This window comes from Marmota flaviventris, chromosome 4, assembly GCF_047511675.1.
Source record: "Marmota flaviventris isolate mMarFla1 chromosome 4, mMarFla1.hap1, whole genome shotgun sequence".
NCBI lineage: Eukaryota > Metazoa > Chordata > Mammalia > Rodentia > Sciuridae > Marmota > Marmota flaviventris.
The window spans coordinates 101476643-101500753 of NC_092501.1; the positions used below are offsets into that span (position 1 = coordinate 101476643).

A 24111-nucleotide genomic window follows, 5' to 3' on the forward strand; every position below is an offset into this window, starting at 1 on the left:
AGAATTTTTTACTTATTTTAATTTTTATTTATTTTTTGGTACTGGGGATTGAGCCCAAATACTAAGCCACATCCCCAGCCCTTTTTCGTATTTTAGACAAAGGGTCTCATTGAGTTGCTTAGGACCTCAATGAATTGCTGAGCTTTGAACTTGGGATCTTCCTGCCTCAGCCTTCCTAGCCACTGGTATATAGGTGTGCACCACTGTGCCCAGCTTGGACTAGAGATTTGACCTGAAATAACTATGAAATAACTTAATGGGGGCTTTTATGGAGGAAATTCATATCTATATACGACAAAGTACAGAATTTCAAATAGTGCAGAGCAGCCTGTGGGGGCATCAGGTTCTCCCTGGCCCAGCCACTGACCTCCTTTCTGCATCCCTTCTCTGGAGCTTGCACTTGGCCCTGGCTCTGCCCTTCACCAGTGCCTCCAGGTGAAATTCCATAGGCAAAGGTCTTAGGGGATGAAGCTATGAAGGTTTTACCTCAGAGGTCACCAGATTTTCTAGATAGGGAGCCAGCAGCCTAGGAGGTATTTGGAAGGGGCTGTTCACCTTGGAAACCAAGTTTCCTGGTGTGTGGAATGAAATGCTCTTGGAAATGCCTGGAAAGAGATGGTCAGAGTGAGAGGGTGCCTGAGATCCCCCTACACTTTATTACATTCTTTAAATACTTACCTTAGAAACCACCCGTGACTTGGACACTAAAGAAGAAAGTAAAGACATATCGGATGCATTATACTTTGCCAAATTATTTTTCTTATAGTTATATCTGACCTAGGAGAAATGATGACCAGTAAATATCTGTGTATCAATTTTAAGACCTTAAAGATAAAATTTCAATTTATTTGAAAACCTTTAATAAGAAACAAGTGAAAAATGTTGTAAATGACCAGTCATGGTTACAATTTTGTCATTTAGTTTAGTAGTTCTTCTGTTTCAGGGACAGAATTAAAGAAATATAAGTAAAAGTGCTGGTTTTATATGGCTTATTAAAATTTTTTGTCCCTTTTAGACACAGATGAGTATTTGGGAAAAGTATGCAATAAAGCATCAGAACTTCAAATGCTAGATGCACCTGGTCCATTTATTATTGATTAGATAACTTTCTTGTACCTTTGGACAAGGTATAATTCCTACCCAAGTTTCACTACCTCCTATATAAAATATAGTTACCAAAAGGACTTAACTTGGTAGTGTTTTGCTGAGAACTATGTAAATGAGAACTGTTGGAAACGTCTGGCAGTGTGTCTGGAAGTTAGTACTCAGTGCATGTGAACTATTGATGTTAGTGATAATTATTGCCAATTCCTTTTTTTAATATGTCATTCATTATTGCTGGGTGTTTCTCTAGAGCTTTTCAATTGGTCATGTAATGTGATGCCACTTTTTTATAACCAAAAAAGTGTTCTGTTCTTCTAATAGAGTAATATTATTTGTCTCATATCTTTCTTTAAAAAATTTTTTTTTGTAGTTGTAGCTGGACAACATGCCTTTATTTTATTTGCTTATTTTTTTGTATGGGGTGCTGAGGATCGAGCTCAGTGCTTCACATGGGTTTGCAAGGGTTCTGCCACTGAGCCACAACCCCAGCCCCTGTCACATGTCTAACTTCCTGAAGCACTTAGCAAAATGCTTTTGTAAAATCATATTAATAGACATTTAAAATTTGAAGCACATTCCATATAAGATCTGTGTTGGTATAAGTAAAATAAAGCTATATGTTGTTGGAACTAATATCAAGAAAAATTTATTAATACAATTTGCTGGCTTTTTTTTTTTTTTTTTTTTGTCCAGAGGACTGGACCTGGGCCCTTGGGCTGAGTTCTATCACTGTGCAGTAGCCCCAGTCTTGTTGTCAACTTTTTATATGATGATTGTGTGCTCACAATAGAAACTACTTACAGGACAGTGATAGAGGAAACAACAACAAAAAAAGTACCTCTCCCCCAAAAGACCCTTAAAAATATATTGTGGCTTCTATATTCAATTACTTAAGTAACATTTGGTTTTAAACACATACTATTTGAGGCCCACTGAATGTAGAAATGGAAACCACGGTGTACTGGTGTACTTTTATGCACATTTAAAAATAGCCTTAGGGGAATCTTAAGTTTTATGAAACTAACTGCCCAAATCTTCCTTCTTAGCACTCTCTCTCTTATTTGTAGGAGAACATATATTATTATTTTATAAACGATTATATATGCCACTGACACCCGACCCTCCTCCAAGACATACTGTAGGCATGTTGAATCAACAGACATAGATGGGCAGGGTTTTCCTTGAAATGCATAATTAGACGATGGGAGGTTACTGTGAGAACTAAAGAGAAAATGAGGAGGAAGAGATTAGGGAGGAAGACATAGAAATATGGAGGAGAATAGATTTACTCTGAATTCTCATTGCCTTCTGCACAAATTCCTCAGTGAACTGCAAGATAGGCTGTTCTTGTTAGGTTTATTGTAATGCAGTTGTTTTCTATTTTTGTTCAAACCAATTCTTTTTTTTCCCCATTGTCTTTTTCTATCTTGCTGCTTTATTCTCGTTTATATTTAAGAAAAGCACCGAGGCCAAGCACAGTGGTGCACACCTGTAATCCAGCTACAGGGGAGACAGAGGCAGGAGGATCTCCAGCTCTAGACCAGCCTTAACAATTCAGTGAGACCCTAACTAAACTAATAGGTTGTGGATGTAGCTCAGTGACTGATTGCCCCTGGGTTCAGTCTCCAGTACTGAGAGAGAGACAAAGAAACAAACCCCCAAAACCCACTGTGTCACTTGCTGTCTTTTTGCCCTGCGGGTGCTGCAGCCTCAGCCCTGCAGCTACCCCACCGTGGGAATTTGCACATCGGGGGCACATTTCCTGTCAGAAACCTTAAACTGGCCCCTGACTTTTTAAGGTGGTGATTCACACAGGAAAGGACCTGAAAAACTGCATCAGGGCTTATGACTTCCTTGTGGGCTGGGCTGATAAACTTGGTACTCACAGGGATCCTTGGACTTGGACTCACTTCAGTACCTTTTGGCATTTTTTTTTTTAGTACCACAGAGTACCTTTTTTTTTTTTTCAGTTTTCATTTATGCATGACAGAATCCATTTTAACATAATTATAAAAGCATGTATATCTTGTTCTAATTCAGTCTCCAGTACCTCTCATTTCCCTTCCTCCCCACACCCGCTGCTGCCTTCCCTCTATTGATTTTTCAGACATTTACCCCTAGGGCTTTAAAAACATTTTTTTTTTTTCTAGTGGATATACATGATAGTGAGATTCACTGTGGTATATTCATTTATGTATATAGTAAATTTGTGTCAGATTCATTCCACTGTCTTTCCTTTTACCACCACCCCCCTTTCCAGTCATTCCCCTTTGTTTAACCCACTGAACTTCTACCCCCCTTCTCCATTGAGGGTTAGTATCCACATACCTTTGGTATTTGGGGATTGGCTTATTTTACTTAGCAGGATAGTCTCCAGATCCATCTATTTACCGGCAAATGGGCAAATGTTATAAAGTCATTATTTTTTTATGGCTGAGTAGTATTTCATTGTGTATATATATATCACATTTTTCTTTATCCATTCATCTGTTGAAGGGCACCTAGGTTGGTTTCATAGCTTAGTTGTGAATTTGGCTGCTGTGAACACTGATGTGGATGTATCACGTAGTACACTGATTTTAAATCCTTTGGATATATACTGAGGAGTGAGATAACTGGTGGTTTCATACCTAGTTGCTTGAGAAATTGCCAAACCGCCTTCCAGAGTGGTTGCACCAATTTGCAGTCCCACCAACAATGTCTGAGTGAACCTTTCCCCCCACATCCTCACCAACATTTTTGTTACTTGTATTCTTGATAATTGCCATTCTGCCTAGAGTGAGATGGAATAGTTTTAATTTGCATTTCTGTAATTGCTAGAGATATTGAACATTTTTTCATGTATTTGTTGACCATATTTTTTCTTTTGCGAAGTGTCTGTTGAGTTACTCTGCCTCTTGTAGGTCTGAGAAAAGGTAGTTGAAAAACCTTAAAAATTATTGTGATCTTAACCTAGGATACAGATTACAGAAAGGTAGAATTACTGTTCAGATTTATCTAGATAGAAATTGGTGTGAAGGATATTGATGATATTTAGTCCAAGTCAAGTGTGTATTTTTTTAAACTGTTGTGAAATGTAACATAAATTAAAACTTTAAAAAAAAGTTATTTAACAAAGTTATAGCTCTTTACTCGTGGTAAAACACTCTTCTATGGAAATTCAAAGATGAGTAAGACCTCTTCTTGTCCTCAAAGAGCAACTTGTAGTTAAATCCTCATATGTTCATGTAACTGTATCTAACTTGAGAATATGTAAATTACAATGATGAAAACCATTCCTTTCCTATTTTAAGATAGAAAACCTCTAAATATCACTGCTAATTTTTATTTTTTAATTATAACATATGACATGAAATTACCATTTTAACATTTTAAGTGTTCAATATAAGATGATTTTTATTCATTATCTAATTTAAGATTTAAGGGGAATTTATTTTATTTTTTATTTTTAGAGAATCGTAGCTTGAAAAGGTTGATTGGGAAATCTTTCCTTTTTTTTATTAAATTAAAATGAACTAATATTCTTTTCTCTTCCACCTTTCTTCATTGTCTACACATATATTAAGTAGTTGGAATGTGGAGAAGTTTTTTAAAACCTCTCTTTTTCTGTAATGCAGAAAGCTCCCCCATACCCCAAGGTCTTAAAGGAGAGGTAATTTTTTCATGAAATGAATTTGCGATCTACGTGCATCGTTTTTAATAAAAATGTGATGAAACTGATAGTGGTGGGTACATTTCAGGTGAGATGAATTACAATTGTTAATGAAGTTGATGTTTTAAGAATATCCTATAAAAATTTTAGCAAATCTAACTTATGTAAGGAAGTAATGTTTGCATTCTACCAATGTTTTCAGTCCTGTTGTGGGAACTCCAGAGGAGTGATTATCTGGCCATTATTAAGTCCTTGGAAAATAGATGCCTTTTATAATTACTTGTTCTTATCATCTAACCATAACCGTAGGCATTTAAAATTTAATAATGTCATCTGATCAGCCAAATGCATTTCATTTTGCTTTATTGATTGACATAATCTACATCGTTTTGTGTTTATGACAATGACTGTTTGCTCTTAAAAAATGCAATGTATAATCTTGGGTTGTCCTGAATTCCTTTGGGTATCTTTCATGCCCAGTTTATGTTAGTGAGTGAGCACTATGTGCCGGATGGGCCTGTGGCAACAAGTTACTAGAATCTTTGCATCTCATTGGGATATTCATTGATTTTTTTTTTAAGAGTCTAGAAAAAGCCACCTGTCCAAAATGTGTAATTTACTAAGTTCCTAACCAAATTTTAGCACCATAAAGAGCTTTCCAAATGACCTTGAAGCTGTAGCAGAGATAGGCATCAGCTATAGCATTTGGACCCTTCATCTGAGTAGATTTGCCAAGGAGTTCTTTTCTTGGAAGATATTTGTGGTTGGGAAGGAATGATATTTGCATAAAGGCACTTCCTTTTGCCACCTTTGAATTATTTTTTAAAGAAGTATGGTTTAATCTTACTCCTGTTATTAAACTGCTTTAAGCTTCTTTCCAAGGATCATAGCCAAATTGAAGGATTTATTTCCTGCCTGTGCTTTAAAACATTGCTGTCAAGCAAAGTAGACAAAGGCAAGCAACTGAGACCCAGCCCCCTTGCGTTTTCAGTGTATTTGCATTTGTTCCTGACTTCTAAGGTATTTTAAATTCCTCAAGGAGTTCACTTGCTTCAGACTCTATTATATATAAATTGTTATCTGAATGGGTTTGTAAGAGATCAAAATAAGTGTCAATTTAGTAAATAGAAGAGCTTTTTTTCCTCCCAGAGCTATAAGAGAAATTTATTTATGTTGAGGACTTAACATAGTTAGGGAAACAGTGGGTTATTAAAGTTTGAAAAGTGTCAAGGAGGAAGTGGGCTGTTTTCTATAGAGAAATATTTGAGGTCTATAGAAGCTGAAATAATTGATAAGAATCTGTTAGAGTACATAGAGTTTCTTCTAATTTTCTGTGTTTTAGAGAGGTGCATTTGCATTCATGGAAACTCAATTTGGCTTAAGCAAATGATTCTGCCTATCCCTCTTTAAAAAAAAAAGTGTTTAAATGAACAAAATAATTTGTTAATTTTTTTTTCTGTTATTTTATAGTACATTTCAGGGCAGAGAAGATGAAACATCTAAAGGAACCAAACTAATTTGTAACTATGGATTTAGGATTTGGGAAAACAGTATTTTGTACTATATGTTTTCATGATGGACGTGTTTGCTCTTGGGAGCTGATTGCTGCTGTCATTGTTAAGAACTTGATACACCAAGAAACCTTGAGCATGACAAAATATCACAGACACTCACTTTTTTCATTTATTGAAAATAAAAGTTCTGCACTAATTATACCATGTGAGTATAATCAAGTATATAAACCTTTTATATTAGCTGGGCAATTGAGGGGCTAAACTATGAAGAATTCACTGTTTGGCTCTTGGTTGGAGTGTGAAGTTGGAATTCAAAATTCCAACTTCAAATATGATTGAATGGGTTTGTATATGATCCACTGCAAAGCACATTTTCTCTGATACCTCTTGATTAGAAAATGGTACTGCCGTCATATGGTAACTCTATATCTCACATGTATGTATTCCCATACACATAGGGAAATAGTCAAGCTTTCATATGAAATTTTTTAGGGACATTTCTTTAATTCTGACAGTGTAGATATAAATTTGAAAGTTATACTCTATGAAAAACTTGGTATTTCAGAATCTGGGAGTTGGAGCAGGACCCCAGTGCATTCATTGGTGGTGGTGAGCTGTTAGGGCTTGGAGTCTCTTTCCACTAATCTGGTGGGGACACCCTTAACCTTAGTTCTGTTTCACATACTTCTTTCTCTGAGGTCCTAGAAATTTTGTTAATCTTTTACCTGTTCATAATAAGCGGTGATGTTTCTGATCGTAATTGCTATCCATCACCCCTTTTCTGCTTTATTGGGTTAAATCATGGTCCTACAAAATGCATCTTTCTTGGAACCTCTTTGGAAATAAGGTTGATTGTTGCCAGTGTAATTAGTTAAGGTCATATTGGAATAGGGTGGCCCACTTGATTTGTTCTGATTATGTTTTTAAAGAAAAGGAGAGACAAAGACATCTAGGGAGAACTTGTATGAGGGAGGCAAATATGGAAAGGATGTGCCAACAAACCCAGAAACAGCATGATTGTGGCAATCCCAGAAACTAAGAGAAGGGCATGGAATAGATACTTTCCTACAGCTTGAGAGAGAGAGAGACAGAGAGAGAGAGAGAGAGAGAGAGAGAGAGAGAGAGAGAGAGAGAATGAATATGACTTCCCTGAGAATCTGATTTTGGACTTTCAGTCTCTGGAGCTTTGAGAGAGAAAATTCCTGTTACAAGCCATCTCGTGTGTGGTACTTTGTACAGCAGCCCTGGGAAACTAATACACCTGCCTGTAAGTATCTGATAAGAACATAATCTGTTTTTCTCTTGCAAGTCTGTTCTTAAAGCAAGTATGTAATTTTAAAGTTCCCCAAGGGTCAATGCTATCATAAATGATATAAAAGTAGCTTATAAAATTTTTTAAATAGTTCAAGGTATTCTAAAAACAAAGCTTAGAACCACTAGTCGAAGGGCATTTCTTTTCAATCATAGCTTCAGTTTGGTATCATATGGGAAAGCTTTCCAAACTAGGACCACATCCTCAGGGAATCTACTTAGCTAGGCCAGGGTGGGGCTTAGCTCTGGGGATACCCAGCAAGGGCTGAAAATTACAATGCAGAGCAAAGGGTGAGAGCTAGCCTGTCTGCAACAGGTCTCTAAACCCTGGCTGCACACTGAGATCACCTGCACGGCTTTTAAAATTTACCAGTGCCTGAGCCCCAATGCCAGTCTTGTCATTGGTCAGAGATGCAGATGACTCTAAGGCAGTTTTAAAGCTTGTAGTACATTTCCATGTGCAGCCAATGTTGAAAACTGTAGGTCTAAAAATCTTCACATTCCTTTGAATGACCAGGATATAAATAATCAGGATATTTATAATTTCAAGCTCTTTTTTGAGATTTTAATTTTTTTAAAAGTATATAGTGGATGGATTTAGATTAAGTAAGGCAAGTCCCCACTAAGACAAAAGCAAATTTGCTACCTGATTCTCCATCCTACAAGGTGCTTTCCCAGACAGCTTTGAAGGTGACCCCAGTGAGCAGGGTGTCTGGGAATCCCAGTGGTCCCCAGTGGCTGCCGCTGGCTTGAATGAGGGCTGATGTGGTTTTTAGATTCACCTTGTTTCTTTTCTCTGTACCACTGCCTGGTCTACTTTTGGAAAGCCTATCTTAGGCCCACATTAAGGAGATGAGAATGGAAGTGTGGGTTGAAAAGTGAAAATGAGGGGATTCTCAGTGAGAAGGAACAAAATAGGGAAAATGCCATCTGGTGGAAGTGGGAGGCAGCAGGACAATTGCAGCCACTGGCGGCTTCTTAAGCTGGAGCATGAATCGATTGAATTTGTAGAGAGGAGACTCGATGTGCGCATGTGTGCAGACTTAGGCACTATACAGAAATTTATTTAGCTAGGGATAAATTTTCTTGTGTGCCATGGGAAGTGTGTGTGGTTAATAATAATAATAATAATATATACATATATATGTGTGTGTATTTTTTTTGTGTATATATATATATGTGTGTGTATGTATATATATATGTGTGTGTGTGTGTGTATATATATACACACACACAAATTTCTCCCCCCCCCCCAAGTTCCGAAGTTCCCTGAGCAGTCAATGTTGCCTCTGTGTTATGGGATGACTTGCTAGAAGCTCATTCCTTCCTGTCTTGCAGACCCCATCCTATATTGTAGACCCATCTGTTTGACTCTGTCTATGGTGTTATTGACTAAGAGGTTCTTGTGACTACTGTGACACTGTGCTCAGTACCTTCCAGGATTCCTTTGTTGCCATTTCTTACATAATGACCACGTATTTGAAGTACGTAGGAGGTTTATTTAATGCAGGTCTGTTTCATGTAAGAAGGCATGGACTCAGTGCACTGTTATTGACTTTTCACTCTGTGCCAGTCTTCCCGTCAGTCTTGCATGCTTGGCTAGCTTCCTGATGACCACACTTTGTTCCTTTTTGTATGCTTGTTCCGCTGCTGATTTGGCTGCTATAGAACTATTTGAAGGCTGTGGTCTAGCTTGCGATACCATTGAGGAGACTTCATTGTTGGTGAAGTTCTGAGAGGGTGGTTTCTGAGATGAACACTTGATGGCAGTCCTTGAAAGTAATAATAGTTAGAGCTGACATTCTTGTACCTGTGCTAAGCACCCTTATATTAACGTTCATATCAATCTTTTGAGGTCCGTGATAGCACTTCTATTTTATCGGTAGGTGACTGTTAACTTAGAATTATAATTTGAAACTAACCAAATGGCTGTTAAACAGCTTTCTGAATAAAACATACCAACTTGAATTTGTGTATTTCCTTATATCAATACACAGATTCTGATTGATTACTTTATGCTACTGAAGTGTAGTCACAGAGTTGAGGAGATGTGAGCAGTCTGCTTTCCTGCACCTTGTGCTAGCCAGCCTCTGCCCTCTCTGGATCTGACACCAAAGCTCTTATTCCTTCTCTTGTGCTCCCTACCTCTCCTACCCAGAGTCATTTCTATAGAAATTCCTCTCTTGAGAACATCATGTCCTGTTTGTAACTTCTTCTATTAAAAGTTTCTTAGAGACATGAAATTATAACCACCTGTCAACTTCCAGGACCCTTATTTCCCTTAAACTAAAATAGAGTTAATAGAACAGAATTTATTACAGTAAGTCATCTCTTTTTCACTCTTGATGAGAAAAGTGTGGGTATGCTATCAAGTCAAATGCCTGATCATTCCAAATGTGAGTAGCAATTTTACATACTTATTAGGGACAAATCAAACTGATTTTACTTACGGCACCAACTGTTCCTTTTGAGCTTAGTTCAAAATGCTTTTTTTCTTTCCATGTCTCATTTCACTCTGCATAGCCTTTACCTGGAACCACCTTTTTTCTACGATAGGGTTTTTTTTTTACTTGGTGGAGCTGTGTCGAGGCAGATTTGAAAGGGATCTGGATCCTGATGGCAATGAAAAACCATGGGAATTGTCAGTTGTCCTTTTTCAAAATTGCAAAGGAAGTGACTGATGTTAAAATCTCCTTTCCAGTCTGTATTTTGATGGGAAAGTCTAAACACTTACCTAATCTCCTTCCCTTTCTCTATTTCTCCCTGGTTGTAAATCTCTGAAAACACATGTCTTAGAGAGTTTTCATTTTTCTTGGTTCTGGCAGTAATACTGACTTGAAAAATCAGAGTGCATTCTAAATCATTGCATTTTGTCAAATTTGCTGCTCACGCCAAGACCTCAAGTGTGATGTATTAGGTATCACTAAGGTGGGGCTGTCATTTTTATAGGATTTGACCTGTAGTGAGTAGAATTCTCATTTTCTTTCTTTCGGAGAGCTGTGATAGGTTGAAGGGGGAGTTGAGAATCTTGGCTCCATCACTGCCTTGGATTACTTGCCTTTTCTCTATTACTTTGGTTATAGGAAAGTTGTTTTAGTTCATGAGCACTGGTGATTTTTCTTTAGAAGCCAAATGTTATTAAATTTCAGAAATTGCTTCTTGAAGTATGTATGCATGAAAAAATATGTTAGTGACTATAAACATTAGATACGATAACCAAATTCCATGTAGGATGATCTTGTTTTGTTTTTGAAAGTGTTGGGGTTCCAGTGCAGGGCTTCCGGCATGCTAGGCAGGGGCTCTTACTCTGAGCTACATCTCTCTAAGAATGTTCTCCTTTTAAAGGCAGCCTGAATGTTTCTTCCTTATTTCTGAGCATGAAAAACCCCTTTAAGAAGTGGCCACAGGCCATGAGATTTCAATCCCCACATAGCAAAATGTCACTTTATATTTGATCCCTAAAGTTTTTGGAATTGTTGAGATTTTATGACCGCCTGACACTTATATTTAATGTCCAAGCATTGACATTGAGCAGTGAGAGCATGTGGATGTAGGAATCACAGAATCGGAATCCTGATTTGAGTTTGTTACTGTTACAGAGGTTACTGAAAGAAAAGACCAGAGGGGTTTGATGTGGTTTTCAATTTGGACAATTTATTTTGCTTTTGCTGAGGCAACAAAGGAGTAGATGATCTTCTTAAAATGTTACAATTGGAAGCATTTTCCACAAATTCCCAAGAAAATAAGAAATTTTATTTCTTAGTTTAATTACAAGAAAAGATGCAAAATTATATTGATCTGATCCCATCTTTTATTTAAATTTAAATGTATAATGTTAGGTATTTGATTACAAGAGACTTGTATGTTAAAAAGAGCTACTTTGCATGCACGAATATGTAACAAATCCCATCATTATATACAACTATAATGCACCAATAAAAAAAAAGTGGCAAAAATACCCTATTTTGAATAATCTTCTTGACAGAAAAATCTGGTTTTCAGTATGAACAACATAAATGGAAACTTCTTTCTATGATAATTCTGTAGTTTAATACAGATTTGTGATGAGTATACTTATTATCCAAAGAGTTAACAATGAAATGGAATTAAATTCAATTGCTTTTTTGGCTGGGAACTTTTCAATTTGAATCTTCATATAGATGGTACTAGTATGGGGATAGAATTTATACACACACACACACACACACACACTCACAAAAATGAGAGAGAGAAAGAATAATTTTTTTTTTTTTAACTTTTTGACAGTACTGGGGATTGAATCCAGCTACTCTCATGTGCTTGGCAAGTACCCAGCTGCATCCCCAGCTCAGAAATATATTTCTGTATGGATAGTTTGAGAATGAGTTCTATTTGGAAAAATATATATTGTTTTTCAATTTAATGCCAATAAAATAAGTTAATTCTAATTTCAGCAATTTTGTATTTGGCATGTAATCAGTTAAAATTTTAATTACATATGTAAATATTCCTAAATAGTCATAAAACAGAACTTTTTATTTGCCTCAATTGTTAGTTTCCTACTGTAGACCTCTGAATCCCAAACTGTGTACCTCTACTATATTGCTGTAAATTAAAATGAAATATGTTCCTCTTCTAGCTTAAAAAGAAACTTATTTAATCTGTGCACATTTTATAACTTCTGTTGGATGAATAAAGCATGCCTGAGATGGGATGTTTGTTTTTTTTTTCTTTTTTTATTATTTTTTTTTAGTTGTCAATGGACCTTTATTTTATTTATTGACATGTGGTGCTGAGAATCGAACCCAGTGCCTCATACATGCTAGGCAAGCACTCTGCCACTGAGCCACAACCCCAGCCCCAAGGGGATGTTTGTTTTCATCAGTAAAAAGTAAAAATATGATGTGACTTTTAATATGACAGTCTTGGTGACTAGGCTATGGTAGGGTCAAAAATATGTCTAAATATTTGTATGCCGCGGACTTAAACAAAATTCCCGATGAAACAGAAATGAAATGTTTAGTGAAAAGTACATTTGTGAATGATTTGAACAGTTATCCATTTCCAAAGGTGAATTTGCCTTGTTGAAATTGACATATGTTGATTTATTTCATATACTATATACACAGTAGTGAGCACCCTTTAGGATATTTATCCATCTGAAGTCATTTTTGTAGGAGATTACTAGGCATGTGTCATGAATAAGAAAGAATTAGCTGGGTGTGGAGAGAGAGAATGAGATTCTAAAGTTTTATATATATATTTCAAAGTTGTTGATGGACCTTTTTTGCTTATATACATGTGGTGCTGGGAATTTAACCCAGTGCCTCACATGTATGAGGCAAGCGCTCTACTGCTGAGCTATAACTTCAGTCCCAGATTCTGAAGTTTCTAACCAGCAAGATATTTGGAAAAGAATGTATTGTGCAGAAATGTCATTATGTAAACTGGCAAAATGCCTTCAATACTGAAGTTTCTCTTATTGTAGATAAGCAATATCTACTCATGTATATATAACATATGCATATGTCTGTATGTACATTTATAAGTATACATAGTACAAATAAAATGAAAAGCATGAAAAAAAAAAACGTATAAGAACTTTCAAAGGTTTTCTCATGTCCTTGGTTGTTCCATCTCATCTTCTCATGGTCTTCCTTGACATGGTTCAGGAAGGCTGTGTGAAGCTGGCAGGTGCACCTAGAATCCAAGGCCCCATGTGCCCTTCCTGCCTGTAGCAGAGCCTTGGTGACAATCCTGGAACTGCATTCTCTGGTGTTTTCTTGCCTCTTCTACCTTGGGGTAGATCACCCTTGACAGCTTCACCAGAGCCTCTGATGGGTCTTCTGCTGTATGGCCAATGACTTCAAACTCAGACCATTGTTAAGGATGGATGTGCCTACAATGAAAGTACCTATGTGGGTTTGGGTTTCATTTCCATCACTTTTGAAAGTTACCAGCTTATCTAGGGAAAACTTCTTCTCCTATTTCTCCCTGCTTCTGCTCTTCAGTCACCTTTTATGTTAATGTCAGCTCTTGTGTATGTGGTCTACATTTAGCAAATAAATTAAAAGAGAACTTTCCAGTAAAGATAAGAGTTAGAAATATGATTAAGATGAGCTCTCAAATAGAATCTACTGACTAGTCAGATTCAAAGGATTTCAGTCTTTCTGCAGTTGTGTGAATAAACTTGTATTGACTTTTCTTTTTTGTTTTTTAAGGATGATGGTATTTTAGTCATTTTACTTTGTTAATCTTTTGGGCAAAGTATAGATCACCTGCAGGAAAGTGCATATATTACACATGTACAAGTGGATGAACTCCCGTAAACCAAACACATATATGTAGTATCCACTCAAATCAAACAAATCAAATCAAACTGGAAAATCACCAGCAGCCACTTGCACAAGAGTCAACTCCATGCTCTTATCTCCATAAGGGACTATCTGCCCCTGAAACTGCAAACAACCTGTGCTCTTTTGTGTCTTGCTACTTTGACTCAACATTGTTTGTTTTTGAGCTCTATCCTTACTGTGATATTCTTTATTGCTGTAAAATATTCCATTATAGGAATTTATCAGAGCTTCAAAGTACTGTTTATCCTTTTATATTTATCTTATTTTTTTTTTCAGTCCAGGTGTATTTTACCACTGAGATATATTACCTGACTTTTTAATTTTTAAATTTTAGGGCAGGGTCTCACTAAGTTGCTGAGGCTGGCCTCGAACTTGCCAACCTCCTGCCTTAGCCTGTGGAGTCCCTGGGATTGTAGGCAGGCACCATTACACCTGGCCTGTTTATCCCTTTACTGCTGATGGACATTGGGATTTGTTTCTGGTTCTTATCTGTGAGGTCTGTGCTGTGTTACTGTTCTCATAAGTGCTTTTTAGTATGCCATATACCTGTTCTTTAGGTATGTTACTAAGAAGTGGAACTTCTGAGTAAGAAGAAATATTTTTTCTTCATTTTAGCAGATATTCTGATTTTCCTAAATGACTATGCCAGTGTAGACTTCATCATGAGAATGAGAATTCCAGATTCTCACTGTTCTTCATATTCTCTCTCACTTTTTGCTTTCAAATGGCTATATATTAGCCTCTTTTTTTTCCCCTTTGATACCAGGGATTCAACCCAGGGGTACTTAATCACTGAGCCACATCCCCAGAACTTTTTTTATACTTATTTTTGAGATAGGATCTTGCTAAGTTGCTAGGGCCTCACTGAGTTGTTGAGGCTGACTTTGAATTCCAGATCCTCCTAGATTTTGATTTTAATTCTCATTTTCCTAGAGGTTGGTGATGATGTGTAGCTTTCACATGTTAATGGCCATCTCTCTAAGAGAAGTTATCCAAGCCTTTTTCCCCCAATTAAACAAACAAAACTGGCTCTTTTCTTTTTTCCTTTTTATTTATTTGTAATGTTGAGCCAAATGCTACATCCAGTGTGATATTTAGTGGGAAGTCTAAGAAATGCAAAAGTTACTTAGAAATACTTATTCATTTGTTTAACCAGTGTTTATTGAATACCTCTTATGTTCTTTACAGTGGGAAAAGGCTAGTATCTGGCTTGGATTTTGCAGTCTAAGGGAGTATTAAAGCAAGTGAAAAAACGTTAAGAATACTTGGTGTTAGGGGCTGTGGAAACAGGGTCAAGAGTGAGTCCAATGATAACATCATTGGGATCATAGTAGACTCCAAGTTTACTAAGAAAAAACCCCAAGAGGAGAAAGGGAGCCAAAGGCTAAATGCAAAGTACGAGTTAGCCACATGAATGTTAGGGTGAGGAGTAGTGTTTTGGAAGGGAACAGAGTACAGATATTCGTGTTTGATTTTTCCATAATGCTGTGGAGAGAAAGGGCACAAGTGAGGATATATAAATGCGTTGTTTAAAAAGTCTTAAAGTAATCATTGTTATTTACTGAGTGTCTCTCATGTGCCAAACCCTGTGGAAGTCAGGGGGACACTAGATTGGATAAAAGTAATGACGACATCAAGGTTGATAATAACCAACATTTACAAGGTGCCTCCTATGTCCTGGGCACATGCTAAGCTCGCTGTCTGCATTATTTTATTTAATTTCCATAGCCAGTTTATGACAGAGGCACTATTATTATTATTATTATTATTATTATTATTATTATTTACATTTGAGGAGCCTGGGTTTTAGGGGGGCTAAGTAACTTTGGTAGGCCCTACAGTGCCTTTATGCTCATTGAATTCATAATTTAGTAGGGGCCTCAGAATTTAGAGAGTTTTACATATACCAACTGTATATGGATGGAGGATTTCAGTAACATTAAACTAGATGTGGCTCTGTATATGATAACAGTGAGTTGTAAAATATTAGAAAAGATAAAAATAAACATTTTTCCTGGCACATGCCTGTAATCCCAGTGGCTCAGGAGTCTGACACAGGAGATTGGAGAGTTCAAATCCAGCCCCAGCAACTTAGGGAGGCCCAGAACGACTCAGTGAGACACTGTCTCTAAATAAATTATAAAAAAAGGGCTGCAGATATGGCTTAGTGTCTGCATGCCCCTGGGTTTAATCCAGTACAAAAAAAAAAAAAAAAATACAGGGCTGGGGTTGTGGCTCAGTGGTAGAGTGCTCGTCTAGCATGTGCAAGGCCCTGGGTTTGATCCTCAGCACCACATAAAAATAAATAAATAAAATAAAGGTATTGTGTTCAACTACAACTAAAAATTTTTTTTAAATAAATAAATACATAAATTTCTAGCAAATGATGATCATGAAAAATCAGTGGACCATAGAAATCATGAGCATAGAGTAAGGATTCAGAGAGCTTGGGGTTTGATCCTTGAAACCACAATTTACTATTTAAGTATCCAGGGCAGCTCTTAACCTCACGGTGTAATCTGGGAAAGCATTGTCTTAAGTTCTTACTCTGTTCATTTCACAATTTGGATGTCTAGAAAGAAAAGACACATTCAAATTTACCGTTTGTCCTTTTCCTGAAAGTTTCAGTCTGCTGAGCACTAACGAAAAAATCATTTGCACACCAAGACCTTGTAAAGTACATACTTTTGGGCCTGCAGAAAAATTTTGGATTGAACTGAAGGTCCTGAAAATAGAAGGTTATAATTGAAATGTCAGCAAATGTAACTTTAACAATTGCAGTCGATGCTGCTGGAATATTAAATGTACCTGTTAACTACATTTTTTTCTTTTCAGTATATAAATTTTAATATGCATTCCATATCTCTCCAGCCACATTTCCTATATCAATAGTCCCCTGTGGCAACTTTATCTTTGAATACAAACTATTCTTGTTCAATATTTGAGGAGTGATAATGGGTTTTATTCTATAAATAACAGCCCTCAGTACCCTAAACTACAGCCAGCATAACTTTACCTTTTGCAAGAACAATAGTGCTTTATATTCTAAATGGCAATTTTAATGTTTTATTCATTACCAGAAAACAAACACAGGATACTCAATGAAAACTGTTTGTTAGTGTGGATTAGGGCAATCCATTGCTATGTTAGTGTTACTACATCTTATATCCACTTGGATGGTGTACCTGAACAGCTGAAATGTAATGTTCTGGAGCCTTCTCGAATATAGTGTAGGTTATAATTGAATACAGTCTAAATTGTCCAGAGCTGTCAAGAATTCCAAACTATGGAAGAATCCTTGAGAATCACATTTTTCCAGAGCTGGTTTAAAAAGTTCTTGTTCTCTTAGGTTTGCTTAAAAGTCTACTTAGCAAACTTTTCCTTAGAAAAAGGGAAATAATTCCGTTTGTGTGGTTGAAATCGGCTGTTATAGCAGGGAATTCATTCGGGCTCTCTTGTTTACTTTAAATCATGTGATTCTTAAAAAAAATTTCATATACTATTTTTATGTAAATTCTAAAAACAAAATCTACAAGGGAAATTGTTGAATTGCTGTTTCACTAAGAAACACCATTTTTTTTTTTTTTGTACCGGGGATTGAGCTCAGGGGCACTCAACCACTGAGTTTATTTAGAGACAGGGTCTCACTGAGTTGCTTAGTGCCTTGCCATTGCTGAGGCTGGCTTTGAACTCGTGATTCTTCTGTCTCAGCCTCCTGAGCACCATGTTTTATTGTGTGCATTTATGTTCCTCCTGGCACACAGTTGCAAGGACCCAGATAAATCTGGGGTCTCTGTGATTTGTAATTCCTTTGTCTTCTTAGATATTTAAAGTCTGCATCCAACAGTACATGCCAAGAACTGGAGCTGATATGTGAGTGGTGTTTAGGGTTTCTGTTTTGTCAGTACAACTGTTTAAAATAACTCTGCCCTTATTTTAAAAATTAGATTTCATAAATAAGCAGATTTCTAATTTCATTTGAGTATCACTGCAGGGCAGTACTTGTCAGGAGTGGTATAGCAGTGGTCCTCAACAAAGGGTCTTTCTTTGTTCCTGCCACTGTCTTATTCTGGCTTCCTATACTCCTTCCTTTCAATTACATTTAGAACATTTGTATATGTAGCTCCATAAGTCAGCCCAGCGCTTCCCAACTGGAGCACTGTGATTAGTTATAGGCATGCTCAGGTGCTGGTTGGCTCAGACAGTTGAATACTGTGAAAAAGTTGGAAAACATTGGGTAAGTATTTTTGTCATCTTTTTAACTTCTGTGACTAAAACACCTGGCCAGCACAATTTTAGAGGAAGAAAAGTCTATTTGGGGGCTTATGGTTTCAGAGGTCTCAATCCATACATTCTCCATTCTTCCGGGCTTGAGGCGAGGTGAACATCATGGCAGAAAAGTGTGGCAGAGGAGTGTGGCAGAGGGAAGCAACTCACACAATCATCAGGAAGCAGAGAAGAGGGGTCTTCACTTGCCAAGTACAAATATATACTCCAAAGCCATGCATGACCCATCTCCTCCAGCCACACCCCACCTGCCTCTAGTTACTACTCAGATAATCCCAGCAAGGGATTAATTCACCAATAGTGTTAAGACTCTCAGAACACAATAATTTCTCCTATCAACCCTCTTGCATTGTTTCACACATGAGCTTTTGAGGGACACCTCACATTCCAAACCATAACAGTTAGCCTTTGGTAACTTCTTTTTTTTGGGAGGGGGGCGATGAGGGTTGGGTACTGGGGATTGAACTCTGTGGCACTAGACTGGACCACTGAGCCATCTCCCCAGCCTATTTTGTATTTTATTTAGAGATAGGGTCTCACTGAGTTGCTTAGTGCCTCACTTTTGCTGAGGCTGGCTGTGAACTTGCTATCCTCCCACCTCAGCCTCCTGAGCTGCTGGGATTATAGGCGTGCACCATTGCTTCTGGCCTTGGCACCTTCTTATGTGGCCTGGCACCACCAGGGTATCCTGAGCTTGAGGGTTCAGGGAATCCTTTCAAATGGATGTCTCTCCTGAAATTGATACTAAGCTGTGGGGAGCTGTTGACTCTAAAGGCCTTCTGAGTCAGTGTCTCTGGACCACAGTGCTGCATGTGCTGCCTAATAGGGATGGTCCAGGTGACAGCAGGCTCCCTGCTAAATGCCCTCTCCAAGTAGGCCAGGGATATTTGGTAGAGATTATGTTTAAAAACCTTGTCTTTACATATAGCCCTGTGAGACAAATGATTGGTTAGAGTTAAAACATGTGGTCATTTTTTTTTAAGGTGCTGCTAGTTGTCCACAAAAGAGCCAAACAGCTGCAAAATTCCCTGTATGTTCAGTGAATCCTTTTACTACTTTAATACATTATGAAAATTATAAACTAGATTATCAAATTTGTTAACTCAGAAGAGTGCCTGAGGAGAAGCACACAAGGAACAAGAGTAAGACACTCACAGGATGGATGAAAATGTTATTGTCAGGAGGTTTGACATTTAGAAATTAAGAAGATTGTTTGGCCTGAGTTTCCAAATGGCACTGTGACATAATATCCTTGGCTGTGTTCGGCTTGAAAATGTGTTGTCCAATGCATTTTATAGCAGCAGCAGGGTGGCTGAGTGACACAGAATGGGTTACATTTTATTAATCCAAATACAGTTATTCTTTAGGACATAGCAGTGGACTGGGGGGTGGGTTCTGGGTTCAGATACATTCTGCACAATTATAGCCTCCAAGGGGAAGAAGATTGAGCTTAATTAACAGGACATGTTGTGATAAATTCACATCCAGATAAAGAAATGCTAGATTAAACAGCAAAACCTCTTTTGAGAGTTTAGTGGACAAAGCAGACATACCATTCAGGTCTATATAACATACAATAAAAGGCCAGGGAAATTCCCAATGTGTTGGGCATGGGTTTTAAATGTGAGACCTCTACTGGTGCTGTCCAATAAAAATATAAATGAAGCCTCTTAAATAACTAAGTTTCAAATTGCCACATTTAAAAATGATTAAAAAACAGTTGAAATTAATTTTAAAATTATATGTTTATTCTCATGCAAAAATTTATTGTTTCAGCATATAAAATGATATTGAAATATTAAAAATTAGTTTACCTATCAGGTCTTCACATTCTGTATTTCATCCTTGCAGAACAACTTGCATTGGACCAACCGCATTTCAGATGCTCAGTTGGGCACATGTGGCTAGTGGCTACTGGAAGGACCACAGACAGTTCTTAGCCTTGTGCCTTTTAGTGCTGTGAGCAGAGATTTTATACTGTTTTGACTCAGGCATTCATGGAAATTAAAAAAGAATAAAATCTGACATATGCTTTTGGGAATATAGAATCCTTTTATTTTTATATGGACTGGGAATTTACTTGGAAGGGGAGGAAGGAATTTAAGTATTTGATTCAGTGAATGAATGATTAAAGGTCATAGTGAAAGTGATTAAGATGTGGATTTTCTTATAATAGTAGGAATAATAATGATGGTATTAAGGAGGTAATAAAATGGAGAGTGTAGAAGTTACTGAAAATTCAAGTCTAATTCTGGAATAGATTAAATTTTAAAAAATAGAACTAAAACAAATCTCCATAAGTAGGAATTCTGGATGATGGGTTTTCAAAATGAGATTACCCTTGTGTGTTTTAATTTATTTGGATCATATTACTGTGGACAATTATAAGCTAGTCTTCTTGCTTCTCATTCTCTATGAAAAGAGTGTGACATGGTAGTGTATGTTTTCCAGAGATCTGGCTGTCTTTAGGGACTACAGTTCCCTTAGCATAACTTAAGATGACAAGAGGTTCATATGACAAAGTTCTGATCTGCTTGGGTAACAGCAGCAACTGTGGCTTGTAGTATTACTAAGATCTGTATTTTAAAAACAAAAATAGTACTTATCATTAAGAAAAATAGTAAGTTAATAATCTCTTTGTGTGTGTGGTACTGGGGGTTGAACCTAGGGACTTACACATGCTTAGGCAAGTCTTCTGTCACTGAGCTACACCCCTAGCCCTTTTTATTTTATTGTGAGACAGAATCCTCACGAAATTGCTGAGGCGAGCCTCAAACTTGCAACCCTCCTGCCTCAGCTTCCTGAGTTGTTGGGATAATGTGTGCACCACTACACCCTGCTAATAGTTTCTGTTTTTATTGAATGCCCTCTGCAGATCTTGTTTCTTAGATTCCCCAAAAGTGGCAAATATAGCGAGGTAGGCAATATTATAGTCCTTCTGTGGATGTGAAAAAAAAAATTGAATTTTAGGGAGACTGGAACTAGGCCAGGGAAATATAATTCACAACAGACAAGCTGGAATTTGAATTCAGGGCAGTACAAAGTAGACCCAGCGTCAGGAAGTGAGTAAAGTGAATTAAGAAAATATAATCGCCTTTGATGAATTCTGTAGTTATTCAGAATGAGAAGGCTGCTTTCCAGTAACTTATGAGTCCCTGGGGCTTCTGGGTGTGTGTGTGTGTGTGTGTGTGTGTGTGTGTGTGTGTGTGTGTGTGTGTTTCTTGTCTGTGTCTCTGAGCAAAGCTCCATTGCAAACAGACCAGGCTCTGTGACCTGGTCATTTAGACCTCGTAAACCCTTAGAACACACGTGGATAAATGCTACCCAGAGGATAGCAAGGTCAAGTTCATCACTGGCTCCTGCGTAGAGGATTACGTACTTGGTGACCTCCTGCATCCAGAGTCAGTGCTACAGGGAGCCGCTTACTCTTCCAGTGCTTCATGGTACTCCTGGTGCACACCAGTCATTTCCACCTGTGCTCCTCCTTGAGCTGTTTTCACTTGTCTCTACCCTTGTCCCCCTCTCATCCACTCGCATTCCACTCCCATTGAGGCCTCAGCCGTCTGGCATACACACCAGTGCCACGCAGCTCCTTCCTGTGGCTTATAGTGCGCCTTGGCAGGAGGGAAGGAGTATGCTCTTTGGGAATCAGACAGAAGTGAGTTTAAATCTCAGCTGTGCAGTTGGATAGCCATCAAACTCTATTTTTTCACTTGTTATGTGAGGTTAAATCCTTTTCCCACAAGGTTACAGTGAGGATTACTTAAGATAAAGTGTGTAAAGTACTTACCACACTCTCTGATTTTTTTATGCATTGTATTTTTACTACTGAGATAAAATCGTAAGTAACAAACTGCTTTAAATTATACAAGATGAAGTGACAGATATGTTTTTGAGTACTCTAAACATCTCTGGTAAAACTGTAGGGAAAGAAATTATTTACAGTCACAGATAAACTCTGTTAGGATGCTGTGCTTTATTGAACTGTACTTAGAAATCTTCTTTGCTTACCTTCAGAATGCTCCAAGTCCACGAGTACATCTTTTTTTTTTTTTTTGACCACATCCAGAAGATCATTCAGCTGCTTCTGTGTCTCTAAGCATAGCTTAGAGAAGTAGTGAAAATGGTTCACTTTATAACCCTCACTTTTATCTCCTAAGAATATCTACTCAGAGTGTGCTATACAAGTTGAGAGGAGTGACAACTGACATAATAGTTACCTATTTTATTCCTCACCCAAAAGGCTGGGAGCTGCTAGGAATGAAAAGATTGGTTGTAGATGATGAGTTCATCAATGCTCAATTAAAACTCAAACTCTGTTAGCCAGTATTTATTCTAGCTCATCACATAAGCCCTGAAGACCTGTACATTTTTAAAATGTAGAATTCATTGGAGCCACACCTTTATAAATGAAAAGAGCCTTGATGATCTTATAAGCCCTCAATTTCATAGGCGGAAGCTGAGGCAGAAAGTTTCACTAACTTGCCAACTGAGGCATGGTATTTAATGGTTGTATTGCAGAGTAATTAGGGAAGAGTAGCTATATTGTTTTCTGTAATTTGACAGAAATCTCACCAATCAGGTAATATCTAGGGAAACTACCATAATTCAGCATATTGCTAACAATATGTTTTAGTCACCTTTTGTGCTTCAGTGACCAAAAGACCTGACAGAACAATTTTTAGAGGAGAAGAAATTAGTTTGCTCACCATTTCTGAGGTGTCAGTTCGTAGATGACCAACTCTATTGCCCGAAGGTAACTCAGGACATGATAATCAGGAAGCAGAGATTAAACTAGGCTCAATAGGGACAAAATGTATTCCCCAAAAGCATGCCCCCAGTGACCCACCTCCTTCAGCCACACCCCTACTTTGCCTGCTTTCACCTAGTTAATCCATTCAAGTGGATGAATGCACTGATTAGGTTAAGTCTCTCATAACCTAGTTGGTTCGCATTTGAACTATCATCCATTGTGTTTCTTTCATGTGTATGAGCTTTTGGGGGACACCTCGTATCTGAACCATAACACAACAGAAATCCCAAACAAAATGTATCTTGTAATCTGTTTGCATTAAAGACTGCTGCTAAATATAAAGGATCTTTCATGAGAGCTGGGGTACTAGATGTGTTTTAAGATGCTTGTCCTCCTGTTAGCAAGAGTGGCTCATGTAGCCCCTTCTTGTTAATTGATCGGTTCCCCAGCTAAGAGCTAACTTTGGAGTGACTCATGCCCACTGGCCATCACTCTATCATAAAATTATGAATTGGTCCAATAAAATTCTCTTATAGGATAGTTTCTTTTTTATAAAATGAAACATGCAAACTGACATAAATCATAAACATGAGCCTCAGGAAATTTTCAGTGTAACACAACCATGAAACTACCATCCAGATAAAGAATTTAAACATTCCCATTCTACAAATTCCCCTTATATTCCATTCTACTCTTTACCCTCTCCACATGTAACCACAATGTTGACTTTTGTCACCACCATCTGTTAGTTTTGTCTGTTTGAATCTGTATAAATGGAACCATACTGTGTGAAGTCTTGTAACTGGTTTATTTCTTATGGAGTTTATGAGTTTTATCCACGTTTCCTTATGTAGCAGTTCATTACTTCGCAGTGCTATGTAGCACTCATTATTTGAATATGCTATAACTCAACCATTCTGCTTTTGTTGGGCATTTGTTTTATTTATAGTACTTAAGTGGTTGCATATAGTATCATTATGATATTCTTACATGTTTTCTTTTTAGTGATTATTGTATGAATGTGTGAAAACTTTTTTTGTGTGTGGTACTTGAGATTGAACCCAGGGCTTTGCACATGCTATGCATGTGCTTTACCACTGAGCTATTTTCCCAGCTCCTCTCCTTCTTTTTTTTTTTTAATTGATTTTATTTTAT

At 37.4% G+C, this 24111-nt stretch overlaps 1 protein-coding gene across 5 annotated transcripts in view; it reads left to right on the top strand.

Annotated features, from left to right (window-relative positions):
* Klf12 (KLF transcription factor 12) overlaps positions 1-24111 on the top strand; it is a 438598-nt gene that overhangs the window by 96480 nt on the left and 318007 nt on the right. The window contains exons 1-2 of one of the 5 annotated variants that reach the window (XM_071611452.1): positions 6420-6475; positions 7446-7537. The exons of 3 other annotated variants lie outside the window; for them this stretch is intronic. The gene's annotated coding sequence lies outside the window, so the exon portion shown is untranslated. Of the gene's footprint in view, positions 1-6419; positions 6476-7445; positions 7538-24111 lie in introns of those variants that run through there. One more of the 5 variants, XM_071611451.1, reaches the window with a different exon arrangement.